The sequence below is a fragment of the Phyllobates terribilis genome, unplaced genomic scaffold (assembly GCF_046119375.1).
Source record: "Phyllobates terribilis strain yellow unplaced genomic scaffold, ASM4611937v1 Scaffold_6__1_contigs__length_29720123, whole genome shotgun sequence".
Taxonomy (NCBI): Eukaryota; Metazoa; Chordata; class Amphibia; order Anura; family Dendrobatidae; genus Phyllobates; species Phyllobates terribilis.
The window spans coordinates 9287236-9308592 of record NW_027362766.1 but is presented as its reverse complement, the minus strand read 5'-3'; the positions used below and the strand labels follow the sequence as shown (position 1 = coordinate 9308592).

At 50.9% G+C, this 21357-nt stretch overlaps 1 long non-coding RNA gene across 1 annotated transcript in view; it reads left to right on the top strand.

Annotated features, from left to right (window-relative positions):
* The window catches only part of LOC141152730 (uncharacterized), an 81555-nt gene extending 61202 nt beyond the window's left edge, over window positions 1-20353 (top strand). Inside the window, exons 2-4 of the long non-coding RNA XR_012247140.1 lie at window positions 19811-19898; window positions 19980-20077; window positions 20175-20353. This is a non-coding gene — a long non-coding RNA (uncharacterized lncRNA). The remainder of the gene's footprint in view (window positions 1-19810; window positions 19899-19979; window positions 20078-20174) is intronic.
* Window positions 20354-21357: the final 1004 nt, after the last annotated feature.

Genomic DNA, 21357 nt, shown 5'->3' with positions numbered 1-21357 from the left:
GGCATGCTCCTGATGAGGCTGAGTATTGTGTCTGGCCTCCACGTGCCTGTATGACCTCCCTACAACACCTGGGCATGCTCCTGATGAGGCTGAGCATTGTGTGTGGCCTCCACGTGGCTGTATGACCTCCCTACAACGCCTGGGCATGCTCCTGATGAGGTTGCGGATGGTCTCCTGTGGGATCTCCTCCCAGACCTGGACTAAAGCATCCGCCAACTCCTGGACAGTCTGTGGTGCAATGTGACGTTGGTGGATGGAGCGAGACATGATGTCCCAGATGTGCTCAATCGGATTCAGGTCTGGGGAACGGGTGGGCCAGTCCATAGCTTCAATGCCTTCATCTTGCAGGAACTGCTGACACACTCCAGCCACATGAGGTCTGGCATTGTCCTGCATTAGGAGGAACCCAGGGCCAACCGCACCAGCATATGGTCTCACAAGGTGTCTGAGGATCTCATCTCGGTACCTAATGGCAGTCAGGCTACCTCTGGTGATCACATGGAGGGCTGTGCGGCCCTCCAAAGAAATGCCACCCCACACCATTACTGACCCACTGCCAAACCGGTCATGCTGAAGGATGTTGCAGGCAGCAGATCGCTCTCCACGGCGTCTCCAGACTCTGTCACATGTTTTCAGTGTGAACCTGCTTTCATCTGTGAAGACCACAGGGCTCCAATGGTGACTGTGCCAATCCAGGTGTTCTGTGCATTTCTTTGGAGGGCCGCACAGCCCTCCATGTGCTCGCCAGAGGTAGCCTGACTGCCATTAGGTCCCGAGATGAGATCCTCAGACCCCTTGTGAGACCATATGTTGGTGCGGTTGGCCCTAGGTTTCTCCTAATGCAGGACAATGCCAGACCTCATGTGGCTGGAGTGTGTCAGCAGTTCCTGCAAGATGAAGTCATTGAAGCTATGGACTGGCCGCCCGTTCCCCAGACCTGAATCCGATTGAGCACATCTGGGACATCATGTCTCGCTCCATCCACCAACGTCACGTTGCACCACAGACTGTCCAGGAGTTGGCTTATGCCTTAGTCCAGGTCTGTGAGGAGATCCCACAGGAGACCATCCGCAATCTGATCAGGAGCATGCCCAGGCGTTGTAGGGAGGTCATACAGGCACGTGGAGGCCACACACAATACTCAGCCTCATCAGGAGCATGCCCAGGCGTTGTAAGGAGGTCATACAGGCACGTGGAGGCCACACACAATACTGAACCTCATTTTGACTTGTTTTAAGGACATTACATCAACGTTGGATCAGCCTGTAGTGTGTTTTTCCACTTTAATTTTGGGGGTGACTCCACATCCAGGCCTCCATTGGTTAATAAATTTGATTTCCATTGATGATTTTTGTGTGATTTTGTTGTCAGCACATTCAACTTTGTACAGAACAAAGTATTCAATGAGAATATTTAATTCATTCAGATCTAGGATGTGTTATTTCAGTGTTCCCTTTATTTTTTTGAGCAGTGTATAATCTACAAAATGTACAATTATGACATTAAGTAGGCGGCATAAAGCCCAACACCTGGTAATACATATATGTATACAGTATAAACCTATACAACAATGAATATACAAGCATTGACAAAATGTCACACTAGGTAAGAGAAAGACCAAGTGTACGACGATGAGAAAAGGGGGGAAGCCCGACAACTAGGGAGAGTAGAGACCCCTTAGGCTGATCTTACAACACCCTGACTCCCCTATCGTCCCTAAATAGGTTCCGCACCTACTTAATACTTAATCCCTGACTTACCCTAGAGCTAGGCTCTAGTTAGGGGAAGGAGTGAGCTCTAGTCAGCCCCACTGCAACTAAAGACAAAACAAGGCAAACAGACAAGGGGATACCATTAGCTTTGACAAGACATCAAAGAGATCACGACAACAATCACCAAGGATCTCCAAGAAGAAACTAGCCGACTTCTAGAACTCCAGGCCTGAGCAGAGGAAAATAGTTCTATCAGCAGTGACTTTCTGGAGACACTGAGGATTTTTAAATATCAAGCAAGGGTGTGTCAATTAGCAGCAGAAGGTGGAGATCACTGCTGGGTCCTAGCGAGAGAAGGATACCACTACACTACAGAGATGAAAGGATCAAGAAGGTGTCTGCAAAGCCAAGCGAAGCGACCTTCTACAGGTGGATCCAGAACGAAAGTCTGTCAAACCTGATACACCCGTGACAGTACCCTCCCTTCTACGAGTGGCCTCCGGACACTCAGGACCAGGTTTCTCTGGATGAGAGGCATGGAAAGAACGAACCAGCCTAGGGGCATTCACCTGTGATGCTGAAACCCCCTTCTTTTCCTCTGGACCATAACCCTTCCAGTGCACTAAGTACTGAAGGGAACGACACTGAAGATGAGAATCCACAATCTTCAAAATTTGGAACTTCAAATTGCCATCAACCAGGATTGGGTGCGGCGACGGGATGGGGGGGGGGAGGGACTCAAGATGTACCACGTATTTATTGAGCAGAGACCTGTGAAAGACGTGAATCTTAAGAGCCTGAGGTAACTCAAGACGAAACGCTGCTGGGTTAATGACAGCGGTTATGTTATAGGGACTAATAAATCTAGGTCCCAGCTTCCAGGAAGTAACCTTCAACTTGATATTCCTGGTAGACAACCACACAGTCATTCACACTTAGGTCCGGACCGTGCGAGTGTTTCCTATCAGCCATACATTTGTACCTGTCTCCCATGATCTTCAAATGACTCTGAACCCTCCACCACACAGAAGAAAGCGACGAAGCAAAACGTTCCTCAGGAACTCCCGAAGCCCCTCCCCCACTAAAGGTACCAAACTGTGGATGAAAACCATATGCACCAAAGAAAGGTGACCTGCCAGTAGACTCTTGGTGATGATTATTAATAGCAAACTCGGCCAACGGTAAGTAAGTAGCCCAATACTCTTGGTTCTCGGAGACAAAACACCTGAGGTAAGTCTCCAAATTCTGATTAATGCACTTGGTCTGTCCATTCAACTGAGGATGGAAGGCAGAGGAAAAAGACAACTGCACCCCCAGTCAAGTACAGAAAGCTTTCCAGAACTTATAAACAAACTGGGTTCCCCGATCTGACACCACATCGAAAGGAACCCCGTGAAGCTTCATGGTCTCATTAATGAATACCTGAGCAAGAGTTTTAGCATTCGAAAGTGCCATTAATGTGATAAAATTGTGGCGCCCCTGCGGGTTCAGTCGCCGCAGAGGTACTGCATCTCACCCAAAGGTGTGGTATCTCACTCTCAGGTAAGGATAGAGTGCTGCCCGGGACCCTAACAACTGCACCCAACACTACACTACTCCAGACCAGCAGGAGGGGCAAGATGCGTCGCTTCTCTGCTGAGCCCTGTCCCTGGCTGGAGTGGGGGAAACCAAAGAGAGGGGGAACCATGTTGTGGGTGTGGGTGGAAGAAGCAGATTAGGGGAGCACTTGTTAGGAAGATATAAATAGGGAAACCATCTTGGGGGAGTGAGAGTCAGTGTGTGGAGTCTGAGAGGAGAAGTAGAGGGAGCAGGAGCTCTGCTCAGGAGGAGGGCCTAGAGAGAGGCCCAGGACAGACTGAGGAGGAGAGGAGCAGGAGGAAGGCTCCAGGAACGAAGAAGGGATCGCAGGGGTACGGGCAGTGCTGGAGGCCACCCGTACGCCCAAATCTGCAAGGCGGTGGAGGGATTGAGCCGCAGAGGGGACCGGCCCCTAACTAGTGAGAATTACAAAGTTCATCTGGAAACCGGAGGCTTCTGTATTTTCAGGGTGCAGTTGCCACATCCGCACTCAAGTCGCCAAAAAGGTAACCACATAGGATCCAGGGAACACCAGGTTGCCCAGAAAGATCTGAGGACACCGGCTTCAGACATTGTTTGGCGAGGCGCAGGGCAAGAAGGGTGAGGGCCAGCGCAGGAAGACTGCTGAGAAGGGCATATAGAACGGGGTCCTGTCAGGCACTCTTGAAATACCTGGGAGTTTGCTGAACCCCTGACTGGTGAACGCAGCGTGACGTGGGAGGTCGCAATCCAGAAAGTGTAACCTGAGGAACTTATCAACTGTGAGTAAACCCTGAGGACTGCACCCCACTGTCTCTGTGAAATTATTGCTGCGCCATCACCCCCTGCACAACACCGCAACATCTTTAACATCTACACTGCCCTGGAGCTAAGCTCTACCTGTGGAAAGCTAAACCAACTCTGCTGCACTGACATCAGCTCCAGAGGATCTGCCCCGCAGAGGCGGCTCTCTCTAGCCGCATACCACAGGTGGCGTCACAAACTATATACAAGAACTATAAATCCCCTGTAAATATATTCCCCCTTTAATTAACCGCCCTGGGTCACGGACCGGGTCACCGCCACTGTGACATCTCCCCTTGCAACGACCGGCCCGGCACCGAGTACCCCACGGCCCAGGGGGCGCGTCAAAATGAACCATCTTACTGAACCTATCTACAACCACCAGGACCGTAGTCTTGCCTTCAGAAACTGGTAGGTCAGTAATAAAATCCATAGACAAGTGTGTCCATGGCCTGCTAGCAATAGACAGCGGAAGAAGAGGACCAGATGGACGGGTATGTAATACTTTACAACATGCACAAATACTGCAAGCAGACACATGTTCAACCACATCCTGATGCAACCCCGGCCACCAAAAACGATGAGAAAGGAGGTCCACAGTTGCCTTAACACCTGGATGACCAGCAAGCACAGAGTTATGATGTTCCCTAATTACTTTGCGGCGCAGATTAAATGGTACAAATAACCTTCCTGAAGGCAGAAGGCAGGGGCGTCCCCTGAGCCTCCAACACCTCTCCCTCCAGGTCAGGGTTCAAAGCCGAAATGACTACTCCCGTCTGCAAAATAGGGACAGGGTTCTCATGGTCACCGCCAACAGGGAAGCTATGGGAAAAGCATCAGCCTTGATGTTTTTAACCCCTGCACGGAAAGTGACAACAAAATTGAACCTAGTAAAAAAAACATGGACCATCTAGCCTGCCTAGAGTTGAGACGTTTAGCAGACTGAAGATATGACAGGTCCTTATGATCCGTGATTAGGATGGACTGTCCCCTCCAACCAATGTCGCCATTCTTCGAACGCCAGTTTAATCGCCAAAAGCTCCCTATTACCCACGTCATAATTTCTCTCAACCGAAGATAATTTTTTGGAAAAGAAAGTGCATGGACGCCATTTACCAGGGGACGGACCCTGAGACAACACAGCGCCAACCCCGACATCCGACACATCAACTTCTGCGATTAAAAGATTGAGAAATACCAGGTTGCCTGAGTATAGGTGCTGTGGCAAAACAGCTCTTTAAGGAAGAAATAGCCTGGAGGGAGGCATGCAACCATTTAAAAAATCAGACCCCTTTCTTGTCATGTCATTGAGGGGTTTCACAATTACCGAATAATTTTGGATAAATTTCCGGTAAAAATTAGTAAAGCCCAGAAAGCTAAAAAATGTGTCACTATATACAGTGATCCAATGCTAGAAAGGCTGCCAAGCAGTGACCTTTTTCTTACAAAAACTCAGTAACATGCCTGATGCTCAAATTGATTTTATTAATGACTGCATGCTTTTCATTTTAACCCACAACTCGTTCAAATGCGAACAAAACTATTACAATCAGAGGTGGGGTACCAGGTTCGCACCCAGTTATGCCAACCTATATGTGGTGTGAGGCAGTGACTGGGATCGTATACGAGGAACGTTATATATCCCCCAGAATATGCACAGAGACCTATTAAACCCATTGGTGTGCATTGCAGACACCTACGGCTGCAATGCCGGAATGAAGGTGAGCATTCACCTGGTCAGGCTATCTGGCTAAAGCAGATTAAGTAAAACCCAGTAGGGCCTTCATTTCATGGAGGAGGCTACAGGAAGGCAGTGGGGCGGCCTCCTCCCTCCAACCCGGGTTTTCCAGTGGCTCTTGCCACAGGTCCTTTATAAACCCTGTATTAAGGGTTAGTATTGTTCAGTGTTGGGACCTGCTAGGAGCACAGCAGGAAAGCTTGGCGGACCTGTGAGTAGCTGAACCCACGCCTGGGAAGGCTCTGCACCTGTCAGGGTCTGAGCGGCCCAGCGCGGCCGTTGTTATGGACTTGTGTTAACCCGGCTGCGTACCGGAGGACTTTTCTGTTTACACGTGAGTCTGCTGAATAAAAGCTGCTTATGTTGGACTTACTTGGGTCACTGCCTCAGTTACTGCACGATGTGAACACCGCCGCCCTACAGTGGCTTTGTGGGAACAATTCACCATATACCCAGGGGGCGAGCTGCGGGCGAACCTGGTCCTCTGGCGTCGTTTTATTGATGACATTTTGTTTATTTGGGCCGGGGACCGCCCCTCCCTAGACACATTTTTAGCGGATATAAATAAAAATGAATTTTATGTAAATTTACATCCTCAATTAGCCCAGACCAAGTCAACTTTTTAGATCTTAATATTTTTATTCATCAAGGTCAATTATGTACCTGACGCGCCCCTGGGTCTGTGTCGCGCAGCGTTGCACACGCGGGAGCTTACCCGGAGCCGGATCTGTTGAGGGTTGTAGTCTCGTGGCGGTGATCCGGTCCGTGCCCAGGGAGTCAGACTAAGTGGCGCTGTATCAGCGGTAGATGTTGAACGACTACGCCACCCGTTGAGTACAGCTAAGGAGCTGCTGCTGCAGGGCAGACCGCTGAGGCCGGTGGTAGGATTGTGCAGCATGATAGTATAACCCCCAACGGGAGGGGTATGGCCTCAGGGCAGCCGACGTGGATGATGGGGGTAGCAGGAACCACTCGGAGACGGTACGGTGTAGTTCAGGGTCTTTACTGGTGACAAAGATAGACCCTCCCGGAGTACTGGCTAGCGATTGGGGCCTGGTCAGTCCTTGAGCAGATGGGATCTCCCCTGGCCAGGAGGAGTTGTAGGCCTCCCAAACTAACGATACTCTTCTGGCTACCTTGCTAGAGGCGGGTATAAGTAGCCTACGTCCCTGAGTGTACCGTGTGGTGCTCACCCGTATGGCCGGTGACTCGGGGCCTTCTAGTAGCTTTCGCTCCACGACGGCGGTGCTGGTCCCACGCGTGTGACCGTGCCTTCGGGTTTCTGGGCCAGAGGACCTGCAATCCCCTGCCGGTCGGTTTCTGCTGCTGGATAGGAGTTAGTCCCCACAGCCTCGGACTCCGGGTCCGGTGATAACTTCTCAGTCAGGGCGAGCTCTGCAGCTGCCAGCCCCTGACTCCTTGTAGCACTGCTCCCACAGAGCTCCTGTTGTTTCTTCCTATGCTGCTTCTCTTCTCTACTTCTTCTCTACTTCTTCTCTACTCACTAACCCTGCCTCAGCCCTAGGTTTATATAGGGGAAGTTCTTCCCCTCCCAGGACTGGGCAGGAGGTGTGGCATGCATAGGATCCCTGACCAAGAGACCTCCCACCTGCTCTCAGACGTAATATCTCTATCACTGTGGCAACCAGACCCCTGGGGTGTCACATTCCCCCCTAGTGAAATTTAGTACTCCGGGACTAAACATATTTTTAGAAAAACATAACAAGGTATAAACAATAATAATACAATAAGAAAAACACATAAAGATGGTTACGGCGTGTCCGCAACCGGGTGCAGTTTTGAAGAAAACAAAGGTGTCCATTTCACCAAAACAGGGAGACGTAACCAGGTAGGGGTCTGTCCTGCCCCGAGTCCTTATCAGTCTTTTAGTCCATCCTGGGTTACGCTCCAACTAATTGTACAAGGATTCCCGGTAAATCCACCAAGGACTCCTAAAAATAACTAGAAACACATAATTATTTACAAGCAACAAGAAAAACAAGTAACCACAAATAAAACAATTTATACATTTTAAATCCTCCAACGTGCGGGTAACTGGCCTCTAGTGGCCCTAGTGGACCTACGGAGCTGACTGTCTAGCCCTGAACTACAGGGTGTAGGAGCTGTCAAGGGTAAACTGGGCAGCTGTCTACCGGCTCTTTGGCTCACTAGGGGTACGGCAGGCTCACTATAAGCAGAGGGTTGATCCTCCTGTTCTGCTTGTGTGGAGTCTTCTGCCTCCTGGACCGGCTGTTCTTCCAGCTCTACCTGTTGCTCCGTAGGTGCTTGGGATGCTGGTTGGAGGAAGGTGAGTACGGGTACCACAACTGCACCATTGATTTGAGTCCAAGACCGAGGGAAGTCTCCGAGCACAGTACTAACCATGTCTTCCCTTTCCTCTACGGGTCGAGGGTCTTCTTGTTCCTCTTCAGGGTTCCGTAGCTGTTCGGGACACTTCTTCAGGTGATCCCGGGATACAATGGTTGTGGTTTCCCCTCCGTCTTTACTGATGGTACAGACCTTTGGGTTGTCGTGGCTTGAGGGCAGTACGATGTACGGGTCCTTCTCCCACTGGTCGTCCAACTTGTGGAGCCGCCTTTTCCTCTTCAAGACCTGTTCTCCGGGTACCAGGGGAACAGCGGGAGCATACTGGTTGTAAGTTTTCTCTTGTCTTTCCCTAGCTTGACAGAGACTTCGCTCCACGCTCTCCTGTACTTTCCGGTACTGCTGCTGCCTCTCCGTGTCCCAGTCTGCTTCTGGTGAAGTGTCCTCGGGTGTCAGGACTCCCATCTCCAGGTCAACAGGTAGCTTACCAGGCCTTGCCCTCATCAGGTAAGCCGGGGTACAGTTGGTGGAACCTACCGGGATGTGGTTGTATAGGTCCACCAGATCGGGCAGCTTCTCAGGCCACAGACTGCGTTCTTCCAGGGGCAACGTTTTCAGAAGATCCATTACCACCTGGTTCATTTTCTCACAAAGTCCATTAGTTTGCGGATGATAGGGTGTCGTCCTTATCTTCCGGCAGCCATACAGATTGCAGAATTCCTGGAAGACCTCCGCTTCAAAGGCAGGTCCCTGGTCCGTCAGCACTTTGTCCGGGTACCCGTGTGGACGGCAGAAGTGCTGCTGGAAGGCTCTAGCTGCTGTTCGAGCTGTTAAGTCCTTGACGGGGACGACAACCAAGAACCGGGAGTAGTGATCCATGATGGTTAGTGCGTAAACGTAGCCACTTCTGCTTGGGGTCAGTTTTACATGATCCAAGGCTACCAGTTCCAACGGCTGCCGGGTGACGATGGACTGCAGGGGAGTCTTCTGGCTGGCACGGTCCTTCCTTCTTAGGTTGCACGGGCCACAGTCTCTGCACCACCTCTCGATGGTTCCCCTCATGCCTACCCAGTGGAACCGCCCGCGCAGCAGGAACTCCAGCTTCTTCCATCCGAAGTGTCCAGCCCCGTCGTGGTATGCCTCCATCACCATGGCTGCGTCTATCCGTGGCACCACTACTTGCCAGATTAGTTCATGCGTCCGGGAGTTAACCATTCTGCGGCACAACTTCCCCTTGTAAAGGAACAGTCGACTCTTCTCAGCCCACAGTTGCTTGGCTTCCTCCGGAGCGTCTGGGTCAAGGCGAGCCTCTGGCCGAGTCAGCATCTCCTTCACCAGTCGGACGGCAGGGTCACTGTCTTGCGTTTCCTCCCAGTTGTAGTGAGGCAAGGGGTTAAACGTAGCGGCTTGCTTACTCCTTACCCGATGGGAATACTGGATAGTCCCATGACGGTGGAACGCGGGGAGTTCAACTTCCTCCAGTCCCTCTGGATCTTCTCCTATGTCCGGTAGGTTTGGCATCCTGGACAGGGCGTCCGCGTTGGTATTGGAGCGTCCTGCCCGGTATTTGATTGTGAACTCGTAGTTGGACAGACGGGCCATCCATCTCTGCTCTAGGGCACCGAGTCTTGCCGTGTCCAGGTGTGTCAACGGGTTGCTATCCGTGTACACGGTGAACCGGGAAGAAGCGAGGTAGTGCTTAAAGCGTTCGGTGACTGCCCACACCACTGCCAGGAACTCTAGCTTAAATGAGCTGTAATTCTCAGGGTTTCTCTCGGTGGGTCGCAGTTTTCGGCTGGCGTAAGCGATTACTCGTTCTTTCCCCTGCTGGATCTGGGACAGCACGGCTCCTAGCCCGATGTTACTTGCGTCGGTGTAGAGGATAAAGGGCTGGCTGTAATCAGGGTACGCCAGGATTTCATCCCCCGTGAGGGCCATCTTCAGCAGGCGGAGGGACTCTTCTTCTAACTTCTCCCATCTGAAGGGTGGCTTCTGGTTCTTGGCCTTCCGGGACTGGCCTATCAGGAGGTCCTGCATAGGAGCTGCCTTTTTGGTGAAACCGGGGATGAATCTGCGGTAATAGCCTACCAACCCGAGGAACTGCCGCACTTCCTTTACACTGGAGGGACTTGGCCATTCCTTAATTGCGGTGATCTTATCAGGGTCGGGAGCCACTCCATCAGCGCTCACCACGTGTCCCAGGTACTGCACCTTTGGTTTCAGGAGGTGACACTTGGAGGGTTTCACCTTTAGGCCGTAGCTTGCCAGAGCTTCGAACACTTCCGCCAGGTGTTTCAGGTGGTCCTCATACGTCTTGGAATATACGATGACATCGTCCAGGTACAACAAGACCGTCTCGAAGTTTCTGTGGCCCAGACAGCACTCCATTAATCGTTGGAAGGTCCCTGGTGCGTTGCAGAGTCCGAACGGCATGCAGGTAAACTCGCTAAGTCCCATCGGGGTGGTGAATGCGGTCTTCTCCCGGTCCGCCTCTGCTACAGGAACCTGCCAGTACCCACTAGTGAGATCCAAGGTAGAGAAGAAGTTAGCAGATCTTAAAGCAGCCAAAGACTCCTCTATCCTTGGTAAGGGGTACGCATCCTTGTGTGTGATACGGTTGATTTTCCGGTAATCTACACACATCCTCATGGTGTTGTCTTTCTTTTTGACTAAGACTAGTGGAGCTGCCCAGGGGCTACAGCTATCCCTGATCACCCCAGCTTCCTTCATGTCTCTAAGCATCCCCTTGGCGTGTTGGTAGTGTGCAGGGGGTACGGGTCGATACCTCTCTTTTATGGGAGGATGGTCTCCCGTGGGGATGTGGTGTTCTACCCCCTTGACTCGCCCGAAGTCTAACGGGTGTTTACTAAACACTCTCTCGTACTCTTGAACCACCCGATAGACTCCCTGTTTCTGGTGTGAGGGAGTGGAGTCAGTACCCAAATGTAGTTGCTGACACCAGTCCTCCATTGTTTTCTTAGAGCCGTTACCTTCCTCCGGGGAAGATGGAGGCAAGGGTTCTACGGACTGTATGGAATCTTGATTGATGGTATACAATTTGGCTAGCGTGGCATACCGGGGCAGGTACACTTCCCTCTTCCCGATATTTATTATGCGAACGGGCACCCTCCCATGGCGTACATTGACCACCCCCCGTGCTGTCAAAATGGTGGGCCTACTGTCTGAGTAAACTGGTTCTACCATTGCCTGGTAATCTCTACCTCTCAGACCAATAGCTGCCCGGCACCAAATCATCATTTCACTTTTCGGGGGCATGGCAATAGGGAAAGGGTCACACATTCGCACGCTACCAATCTCACCACCGGAGAGTTCTAGCTGTTGCCGTCGCATCAGTGCCCGGATCTCTTTCTGGAGCACTCGCTGCTGGCCGGAGCTGGCGTTCTTGGCAACCTGCTGTAAAAGGAAAATCACCTCTGCAAGACAATTTTCAATTACATTAGTTCCTAGAGTTATCTTTGGGTGACTCTCGTGTTTGTCAATGTCTACAATGATCAGTCCCTGTGCTGCCAATTCGACTCTACCGATTTTAATGGTCACCTCTTTAAATCCAATCTGTGGCACCGGCTGACCATTGCTGGCGATGATACTCAAGTCGTCGTCAGGGTAGCGGGTGATATCCGAGTCATTCCAGTACTGCTTGAAGAGCACGTACGGGATGGTGGTGACCTGTGACCCGGTGTCCAGTAGGGCACTCATAGGAATGCCATCCAGTACCACGGGTAAGACTGGACGTCCTCCCACATATTTGTCGCGCCAGTTCGATGGGCCTGGTGATCTTTTTCCTGGGGGTTGGCTCTCTACCCCAGGTTGTGCCAGTTTAAAGGACAGTACCTTGCCATATGTCCGGGTTGATTGCAGCGGCGGCAGATGGGTCGTCCGTCCTCGTTGTATCGGTCGCTGGGTCTTCCTCTGGCCGGTGGGGTCCTCCTTGGTCGACGCCACGGGATGTCCTCCGGTCCGGATGCCAGCTGGATCTTCCCTGGAGTGGAAACCTGTAAAGACTGCACAGTTCGGGTTAGCGCAGCAACGCTTTTAGCTAGCTCTTGGACCTGATGGTGCAGGTCTGGAGCCGGGTCATTGTTCAAAGCCTGCGCATCAGCTCCCACAGGCCCTGCCGACAAGGGCGCCGCCTCCTGGTGGTAAGTGGTAGTGGGGCGTCTGTGGGTCACAACGCCACCTGGTGCCGGTTCTCGAAGCACCCGGATGGCTCTGTCCTTGAACTGTGCAAATCCCAGATGAGGGTCCTGTAAGGCCATTGCCCGCAACTGGGTTCGGTGGGCATTGCAATATAAACCCTCTATAAATTGTTCAGTCAACAGCCTGTCCTCGTCTCCCACGCCGTCAGGGTCGGTCTGCTTAATGGCTCTCAGGGCCTCTTGTAGGTTCAGGGCATAGTCCCTTATACTCTCATGTGCCCGCTGTTTGCACCCGTAGAATCTAAGCTTGATCTCGGCTGAGGTGCGGGTATCAAAGGTGTCCCTCAGCCGGGTTAGTATCCCTGCGACAGTCCTCCCCCCAGGTGGCCAGGACTTTACCTCCCTTTGGGCTGCCCCGGTTAATTGGGCCACCAGGATGCTCACTTTTTGCTCCTCTGTGAGGGGGTACACCTGGAAGAGGCTATCCAGCTTTTCTCTAAAGTCATGCAGGGTATGTGACTCCCCTGAGTACTGGGGTAGCCAGGCTGCCCCCGGGATATAGGGCATGGTGAAAGGCATGACCGCAACAGCGGTGGCGCTGGCGGGGGTTGAAGCGGTGAAGCTCTCCTCCGTATCCGACATCCTTCTCCCCCCTAGTGGACCGTGGCCTACCTTGCGATGATCCTCTTCCGTAGGCCGCGGCTCCGCAGTGGATCGTCAGGGTTGAGGACCTTCCGTCGCGCTCCTGTGACGTCGGCGTCTGCTGGGCTCCTTCCAGGACCTTACGCAACGTCCGGACGTGAGGCGGGGCTTCAGTTCTCGCGCGCTTTCGGAGTCCACGCCCCTCTTCTTCCCGTGCGGCGTCCTCAAGATGGCGTCCAATGGCGGGAAAACTCCACGTGTGGCGGGAAGAAGGCTGAAGATGGCGCCGGATGGCGGGAAAACTCCACCGATGGCGGGAAGGAAGCGGAAGATGGCGCCGGATGGCGGGAATCTTCACCACAGGTAAGTTTGAACAGTCTTTTTCAGGCACGCAGTACCCGGTGGTTGCGGGCACGAGATCCTGCCGACTACGCCAAAAGTTGACGCGCCCCTGGGCCTGTGTCGCGCAGCGTTGCACAATCGGGAGCTTACCCGGAGCCTTATCTGTTGAGGGTTGTAGTCTCGTGGCGGTGATCCGGTCCGTGCCCAGGGAGTCAGACTAAGTGGCGCTGTATCAGCGGTAGATGTTGAACGACTACGCCACCCGTTGAGTACAGCTAAGGAGCTGCTGCTGCAGGGCAGACCGCTGAAGCCGGTGGTAGGATTGTGCAGCGTGATAGTATAACCCCCAACGGGAGGGGTATGGCCTCAGGGCAGCCGACGTGGATGATGGGGGTAGCAGGAACCACTCGGAGACGGTACGGTGTAGTTCAGGGTCTTTACTGGTGACAAAGATAGACCCTCCCGGAGTACTGGCTAGCGATTGGGGCCTGGTCAGTCCTTGAGCAGATGGGATCTCCCCTGGCCAGGCGGAGTTGTAGGCCTCCCAAACTAACGATACTCTTCTGGCTACCTTGCTAGAGGCGGGTATAAGTAGCCCACGTCCCTGAGTGTACCGTGTGGTGCTCACCCGTATGGCCGGTGACTCGGGGCCTTCTAGTAGCTTTCGCTCCACGACGGCGGTGCTGGTCCCACGCGTGTGACCGTGCCTTCGGGTTTCTGGGCCAGAGGACCTGCAATCCCCTGCCGGTCGGTTTCTGCTGCTGGATAGGAGTTAGTCCCCACAGCCTCGGACTCCGGGTCCGGTGATAACTTCTCAGTCAGGGCGAGCTCTGCAGCTGCCAGCCCCTGACTCCTTGTAACACTGCTCCCACAGAGCTCCTGTTGTTTCTTCCTATGCTGCTTCTCTTCTCTACTTCTTCTCTACTTCTTATCTACTCACTCACCCTGCCTCAGCCCTAGGTTTATATAGGGGAAGTTCTTCCCCTCCCAGGACTGGGCAGGAGGTGTGGCATGCATAGGATCCCTGACCAAGAGACCTCCCACCTGCTCTCAGACGTAATATCTCTATCACTGTGGCAACCAGACCCCTGGGGTGTCACATACCCGTACCTTTTTTAAACCCACGGACACAAATAGCTACATCCATTTGGATAGTTGCCATCTCCCAAGTTGGTTGCTTAATGTACCCCGAAGCCAATACATGAGGCTCCAAAGAAACTGCTCACGATCGCAAGATTTTAATAAGGTGGCAGAAGTTCTCACAACCAAATTTGTCAACAAAGGCTTTGACCACCAATTCTTGGAGAATATAAAAAGCCAAATAAAAGTGATACCTCACTCGCAATTGTTGGAAAACAAAACTAATCCAGTAAATCAAGCACTGATGAACTCCAGACTCGAGGTTCCCATCATTACTACTTACAATTCTAATACTCATATATTCAAGAAAATCAGCAAAAGGCACTGGGACATCCTTAAAGATGATAAAACTATAGGGGATCAAATATCCATGTTCCCCAAATTCATCTTTAGAAAGGCTAGGAATTTGGGTAACTATGTGGCCCCTTCTATAAAAAATCCACCAAATCCTCCCCCTTTCAACATCACAGGATTTTTTCCCTGCAAAAAAAAAAGGTGTTCAAAACTCTCCATACAAAGAAACCGAAAACGATTGCACACGACAATATTGAATTTCGCAATAATAAAGGGGTTATATAAGGACTTAAATGCCCATGTAATAAACTGTATGTGGGCCGCACTATACAACCACTAAATAAGAGGCTAGGGGAACACATCAGAAACATTAGGAACAATTTTGAAGGTCACCCTTTATCCAAACACTTCAAGGATAAACATGGGGGCTCAACAAATGGGATAGAGGTTACAGGCATCCAGACCATACAGAAACACTGGAGACAGGGCAATTATATTAAACAGATGTCAAGAGCTGAAACAAACTGGATCTTTAAGTTGGACTCTATGAGTCCTAAAGGTCTCAATAGTGGTATTGAGCTGTTTGCCTTTAATTAACAAGAATCATCCCACAGACCACCCCATTACCATGGTATATAAATGACTTCAAAGGAACAATGGGCCATCCCTGACTAAGGATACCGAGCTATCCGAAACGCGTAGGAACTTGTAATGGTCCTCCTTTCTTCCCGTCCGGACTTGTCGCGTGATTGCACCTGACTTTGACGTCACGCAGGTCCTCCTGCACTGAGCTCAGCAATCAGGCAGCGCACGGCTGTGTCGGAGTCTCCGGCCGCTACTCCGGCACCCACTATACTCGCCTCCCTCCAGACGCCACTCTAGACAGCAGTTGCCTCGCAGGCAACCACCGCAAACCAACCTCCGTGGTACAAAGACCAGGAAACTAACACTAACTGCGGTCAACGCTGAAAGCCCGCCATCCAAACAAGGTACACCTATGTATCATCAACGAACCGTCATTCAGACCATACACTATTTAGTGCAGGTCTGTAACTACGCCTATGTGTTTCTTGGAAAGTACCTGTTTCTACTTTCGCTTGCCTCCTGAGACACCTTAAACAAGGTCTCCATCAGGCTAGCCACTGAGACAATTACAGCACCGTCATTGTGACTAGTGCCATCCAAAGACTTATTACCACTCAGGAAAGGCAAACCTAGAGTACCAGTATCCATGTAAGCATTAACCTATTGCATTTGCAGCGCATTATTCAAGTTCATGTTTGCTGCACTCTAATAGGTGTTCACTTAAATTATTATTATTATTTATTATTATAGCGCCATTTATTCCATGGCACTTTACATGTGAAGAAGGGGTATACATACAAGAACAATTACAATAATCTTGAACACAATGTGACGGCGACTGGTACAGGAGGAGCTAGGACCCTGCCCGTGAGGGCTCACAATCTACAACGGATGGGTGAGGATACAGTAGGTGAGGGTAGAGCTGGTCGTCCAGCGGTATTGGTGGAGTGGTGGTTACTGCAGGTTGTAGGCTTGTCGGAAGAGGTGGGTCTTCAGGCTCTTTTTGAAGGTTTCCACGGTTGACGAGAGTCTGATGTATTGGGGTAGAGAGTTCCAGAGTAGGTGGTAAGCACGGGAGAAATCTTGTATGCGATTGTGGGAGGTGGAGATTAGAGGGGAGTAGAGAAGAAGATCTTGTGAGGATCGGAGGTTGCATGCCGGTATGTAGCGGGAGACTAGGTCAGAGATATATGGAGGAGACAGGTTGTGAATGGCTTTGTATGTCATGGTTAGGGTTTTGAACTGGAGTCTCTGAGCGATGGGGAGCCAGTGAAAGGATTGACAGAGAGGAGAGGCCGGGGAATAGCAGGGGACAGGTGGATTAGTCGAGCAGCAGAGTTTAGGATAGATTGGAGGGGTGCGAGAGTGTTGGAAGGGAGGCCACAGAGCAGGAGGTTGCAGTAGTCAAGGCGGGAGATGATGAGGGCGTGCACTAGTATTTTTGCAGGTTCATGGTTGAGGAATGTGCGGATCCGGGAGATATTTTTGAGTTGGAGTCGGCAGGAAGTGGAAAGGGCTTGGATATGTGTTTTGAAGGAGAGTTCAGAGTCCAGGGTTACCCCAAGGCAGTGAGCCTGAGGGACTGGGGAGAGTGGGCAGCCATTGACTATGATGGATAGGTCAGTTTGGGGGGTTGAATGAGATGGCGGAAAGATGATGAATTCTGTTTTGTCCATGTTAAGTTTTAGAAATCTAGCAGAGAAGAAGGATGAAATAGCAGACAGATATTGTGGGATTTTGGTTAGTAAGGAGGTGATATCGGGTCCAGAGAGGTAGATCTGTGTGTCATCAGCATAGAGGTGATAATGAAAGCCATGAGACTCTATGAGCTGTCCCAGGCCTAAGGTGTAGATGGAGAAGAGCAGGAGTCCTAGAACTGAACCTTGGGGGACACCGACAGATAGGGGGCGAGATGAGGAGGTGGTCTGTGAGTGAGAGACACTGAATGTCCTGTCTGTTAGGTATGAGGAGATCCAAGATAGGGCCAAGTCTGTGATGCCAAGAGATGAGAGAGTTTGTAGTAAGAGGGAATGGTCCACTGTGTCGAAGGCAGATGACAGGTCTAGGAGGAGGAGGACAGAGTAGTGTCGCTTAGATTTGGCGGTTAGTAGGTCGTTGGTGACTTTAGTCAGTGCAGTTTCAGTAGAATGGTGCGGTCGGAAACCAAATTGTAGGCAGTCGAAGAGGAAGCAGGAGGAGAGGTGGGAGGGCAGCTCAGAATGGACGTGTTGTTCCAGTAGTTTTGAGGCATAGGGAAGAAGTGATATGGGGCGATAGCTAGACAGAGAGGATGGGTCAAGGGAGGGCTTTTTGAGCATGGGTGTGATTGAGGCGTGTTTGAAGCATGAGGGGAAGACACCAGTTGTTAGTGACAGGTTGAAGAGGTGGGCTAGGGGTGGGATGAAGATAGTGGTAAGGTTTGGGATGAGGTGGGACGGGATCGGGTCAAGTTTACAGGTGGTGAGGTGTGATTTGGAGAGTAAAAAGGAAAGTTTATCTTCAGAAATGGTGGAGAAGGTGGTTTTGGAGGAAGAGGGTTGAGTAGGTGTGGGGAGGGGCTGTGGGGGCTTTAGGCAAAAGCTTTGTCTGATGGTGTCAATCTTCTGAGTGAAGAATGAGGCAAAGTCTTCGGCTGAAATAAGAGGAGAGGGAGGAGGCACTGGGGGACAGAGGAGAGAATTGAAGGTGTTGAATAGTTGTTTGGGGTTGTGAGACAGGGAGGATATGAGAGATGCGAAGAATGTTTGTTTTGCTGCAGTGAGTGTGGACTTGAAGGTAGTGAGGGACTGTTTGAATGCGACAAAGTGCTCATTGGAGTGGGACCTTTTCCATCTACGCTCAGCAACCCTGGAGGCCCGTCGCAGTTCTTTAGTTAGGCTGGTGTGCCAGGGTTGTCTGTTGATTGTGCGAGCCTTGGAATGTGTGAGGGGGGCGATCGAATCGAGAGCTGCAGCTGTTGTGTTGTTGTATAAAGTGGCAGCAACATCTGCATCATGTAAGGAACTAATGTCTGTAAGAGGGAGGAGGGATTCAGAGAGTGAGTGTAGGTCAAGGTGTTTGAGATTTCTGCGAGGGTATGCAAGTTTGTGGAGTGGGGATTGTCGCCCTGGAGAGGAGAGGGTAGAGAATGTAAGTAGGTTGTGGTCAGAGAGAGGGAGAGTTGTGTTAGAGAGGTTAGATAGGGAACAGAGGTGGGTGAAGATGAGGTCCAGTGTGTTGCTGTCTTTGTGGGTGGGTGTGGAAGACCACTGGGTAAGACCAAAGGATGAAGTGAGGGATAGAAGCTTAGAGGCAGCTGAGAGGGAAGTGTCAATGGGGATGTTAAAGTCGCCCATGAGGATAGTGGGGATGTCAACGGAGAGGAAATGAAGTAGCCAAGTGGTGAAGTGGTCAAAGAAAGTGGTGGTTGATCCTGGGGAGCAGTAGATGACAGCCAATTGGAGGTTGGAGGGGGAGTAGATGAGCACGTAGTGCACTTCAAAAGAGGGGAGAGTAATTGAGGGCGGCAGTGGGATATGGGTGAAGGAGCAGTTATCTGAGAGGAGGAAACCTATTCCTCCACCGTGCTTGCCGGTGGGTCGGGGGGTATGGGAGAGGTGCAATCCGCCGTACGAAAGTGCAGCAGGAGAGGCCGTGTCAGAGGGGGTGAGCCAGGTTTCAGTGATGCCGAGGAAGGAAAGCTTGTTAGTGATGAAGAGGTCGTGAATGTAGGAAAGTTTGTTGCAGATGGAGCGAGCGTTCCATAGAGCTCCTGTTAGAGGGATTGCGGAAGCGGGGGCTGGGCGGATGGGTATAAGGTTAGAAGGGTTACGAGAGTTTGGGATAGATCGTGGGTAGGAGGTGGAAGTGATCGTAGGGATGTGGCGAGGAGGGCCGGGAAGGGAGAGATGTCGCCAGCAGTGAGGAGAAGCAGAGAAAGCGTTAGTAGGTGGGAGCAGGAGAGGGCATGAGGTGGCTGTCTGTGTTTGAAGACAAAGGATTGTATGTTGAGGAATAGCTCTGAGGAGGAGGTGAGATGGGTGGGGAGAATGGAGGGAGAGATGAAGAATTCAGGGGATGAGAGTGAAAACAAACACAAACATTGTTTACTGTCACTTAGTATCCAGTTACCTTCAGTTCCCTTCAGGTTCAATTCAGGATTAATTTATGTTTCTCACACTTCAGCTAATGGCCACACTTAAGGTAATGGACACAGACTAAAGTCTGACACAGACTCCTGGCCCACAATATATTTGTAACAGAATGCATTCAGCTGTGAACCAGAGGGGAGTGGTCTGTGCTCATCTTGATCAGCTAATTAAGGCTGAACCAGATGCTGGATACTCAAAGACTATGTAAACAAGGTCATAAATGAAAGTGGGGGGTAGCTGGTGTAACTTGAAGAACATACCATTAGTAAATAGGAGCAGAGAGGTATAGAGAAGTCTGCATGGAAGTCAGGACGGGAAAGTTGGGTCACGTACCTGTAAGAGGAATGGATAAACAGAGTAAATAATCTCCTAGTTATATTGCAGGCACATCTCCTCAGGGACACCAATTTCACCAATGTCCACACCATATTCAAGAACACCCACTTCCTATATTGGGACGTCAGACCACCAGGTCAGGTTTACCACACAGTTCTTTTATTTGTTAGGTCCCATAGAGTGATCCTCGCCCTAACTACCACTTTCTGTCTTTTAGCAATCCCTGTGGAAGCTTTCCCACAACAAGACAAATCTTCCCCTTGGACCTCCACCGGTTCAACCATTCCCCTCAGCCATCCTGAAACACCAAAGCAGGTACTTAGCTGAATACCAACAAAACCTCCCTGTTTCTACCCAGAACCAACCTATCTAAAATTAACCTACTAACAGGTCTTATTATCATTCCTTGCAGGTTAACACCGGTCCTGGATCCCATGTCACCCTAACATCTTCAGCTCCCCTTCCTTTTTGGGACCGATTGAAAGTATCTCTATTGTGTGAACAGACACATTGTTTTATTTATCCATTTAATTGATCCACTTTTAACCTTCCTTTATTATCAATTTTCAATAAATAAGATTTTATTAAGTACTTCCTCTCCTTTGTCAACTATCCGGCCTCAGTGAAGTAGTTCTGTGGACGCTAATTGATATTGTCTTTTCCTACGTAAGGTTTTTGGTGCCTTGTACCACCTGTAGCAGGCCCACTGTGTGAGCTTACCAGCGCCCCTATATACCTTATTTTGTTATAAGGATAAGATTCTATCCTACCTGCAGACCTTAAACATCTAGACATGCTGAGAACTCTGGCCGCAACCGCATCTACCCAAGCTGTGACAACTTCAGACGTGATTCATCAGTCTGCCTGCTATGTACCCAGCCCCGGACCCGCCTGTCAGCTCCTCCACTTTATGGCGGTGACCCTGCTCTTTGTCGGGGGTTCATTAATCAGTGCACGCTACAGGTCAAACTCTTGGCTCATCAGTTCATGTCAGATCGGGCCAAAGTGGCCATCATCATGTCTCATCTCACTGGTGAAGCTCTGGCGTGGCTCAACCCTCTATGGGAGAGAGCCTGATCATGTTTCCTCAGCAGTATCTTCTCTCCTCCCACTGCGCCAGGGAAACCTCACAGTTGGCCAATCCACACCCTGTTATCTGAACTCGTCTGGAATAATGAGGCTCTGGTAGCCACCTTCTGGGATGGCCTTTCTGGGCAATTCAAGGACGAGTTGGCCGGTCGTGCTATACCCAGCTCATCGGATTACCTGGTGTCTCTGGCAACACTGATAGACATCAGGTTTCAGGAGCGTTCCAAGGAGGTGACCCACGAGAGAAGAACTATGTGCCTGGCTCCTACCTTTCAAAGACTGGTCATGCATCAAGCCTCAGCTTCGGCACTTTCTGTAGAGTCCATGCAGGAAGACCAGATGAAGATGACCAACATCGAGGGAAGGTTCTTTTATTGTGGCAGTCCTGAGCATCTAATCCACTCCTGTTGGAAAGGTCACCCTGGTCAGAATTGATCCTCTCCATCGCTGACTCTGTCAGTGTACATGTCCTGTGGCAGCATTCGTTTTTTCGAGTCGGCCTACTT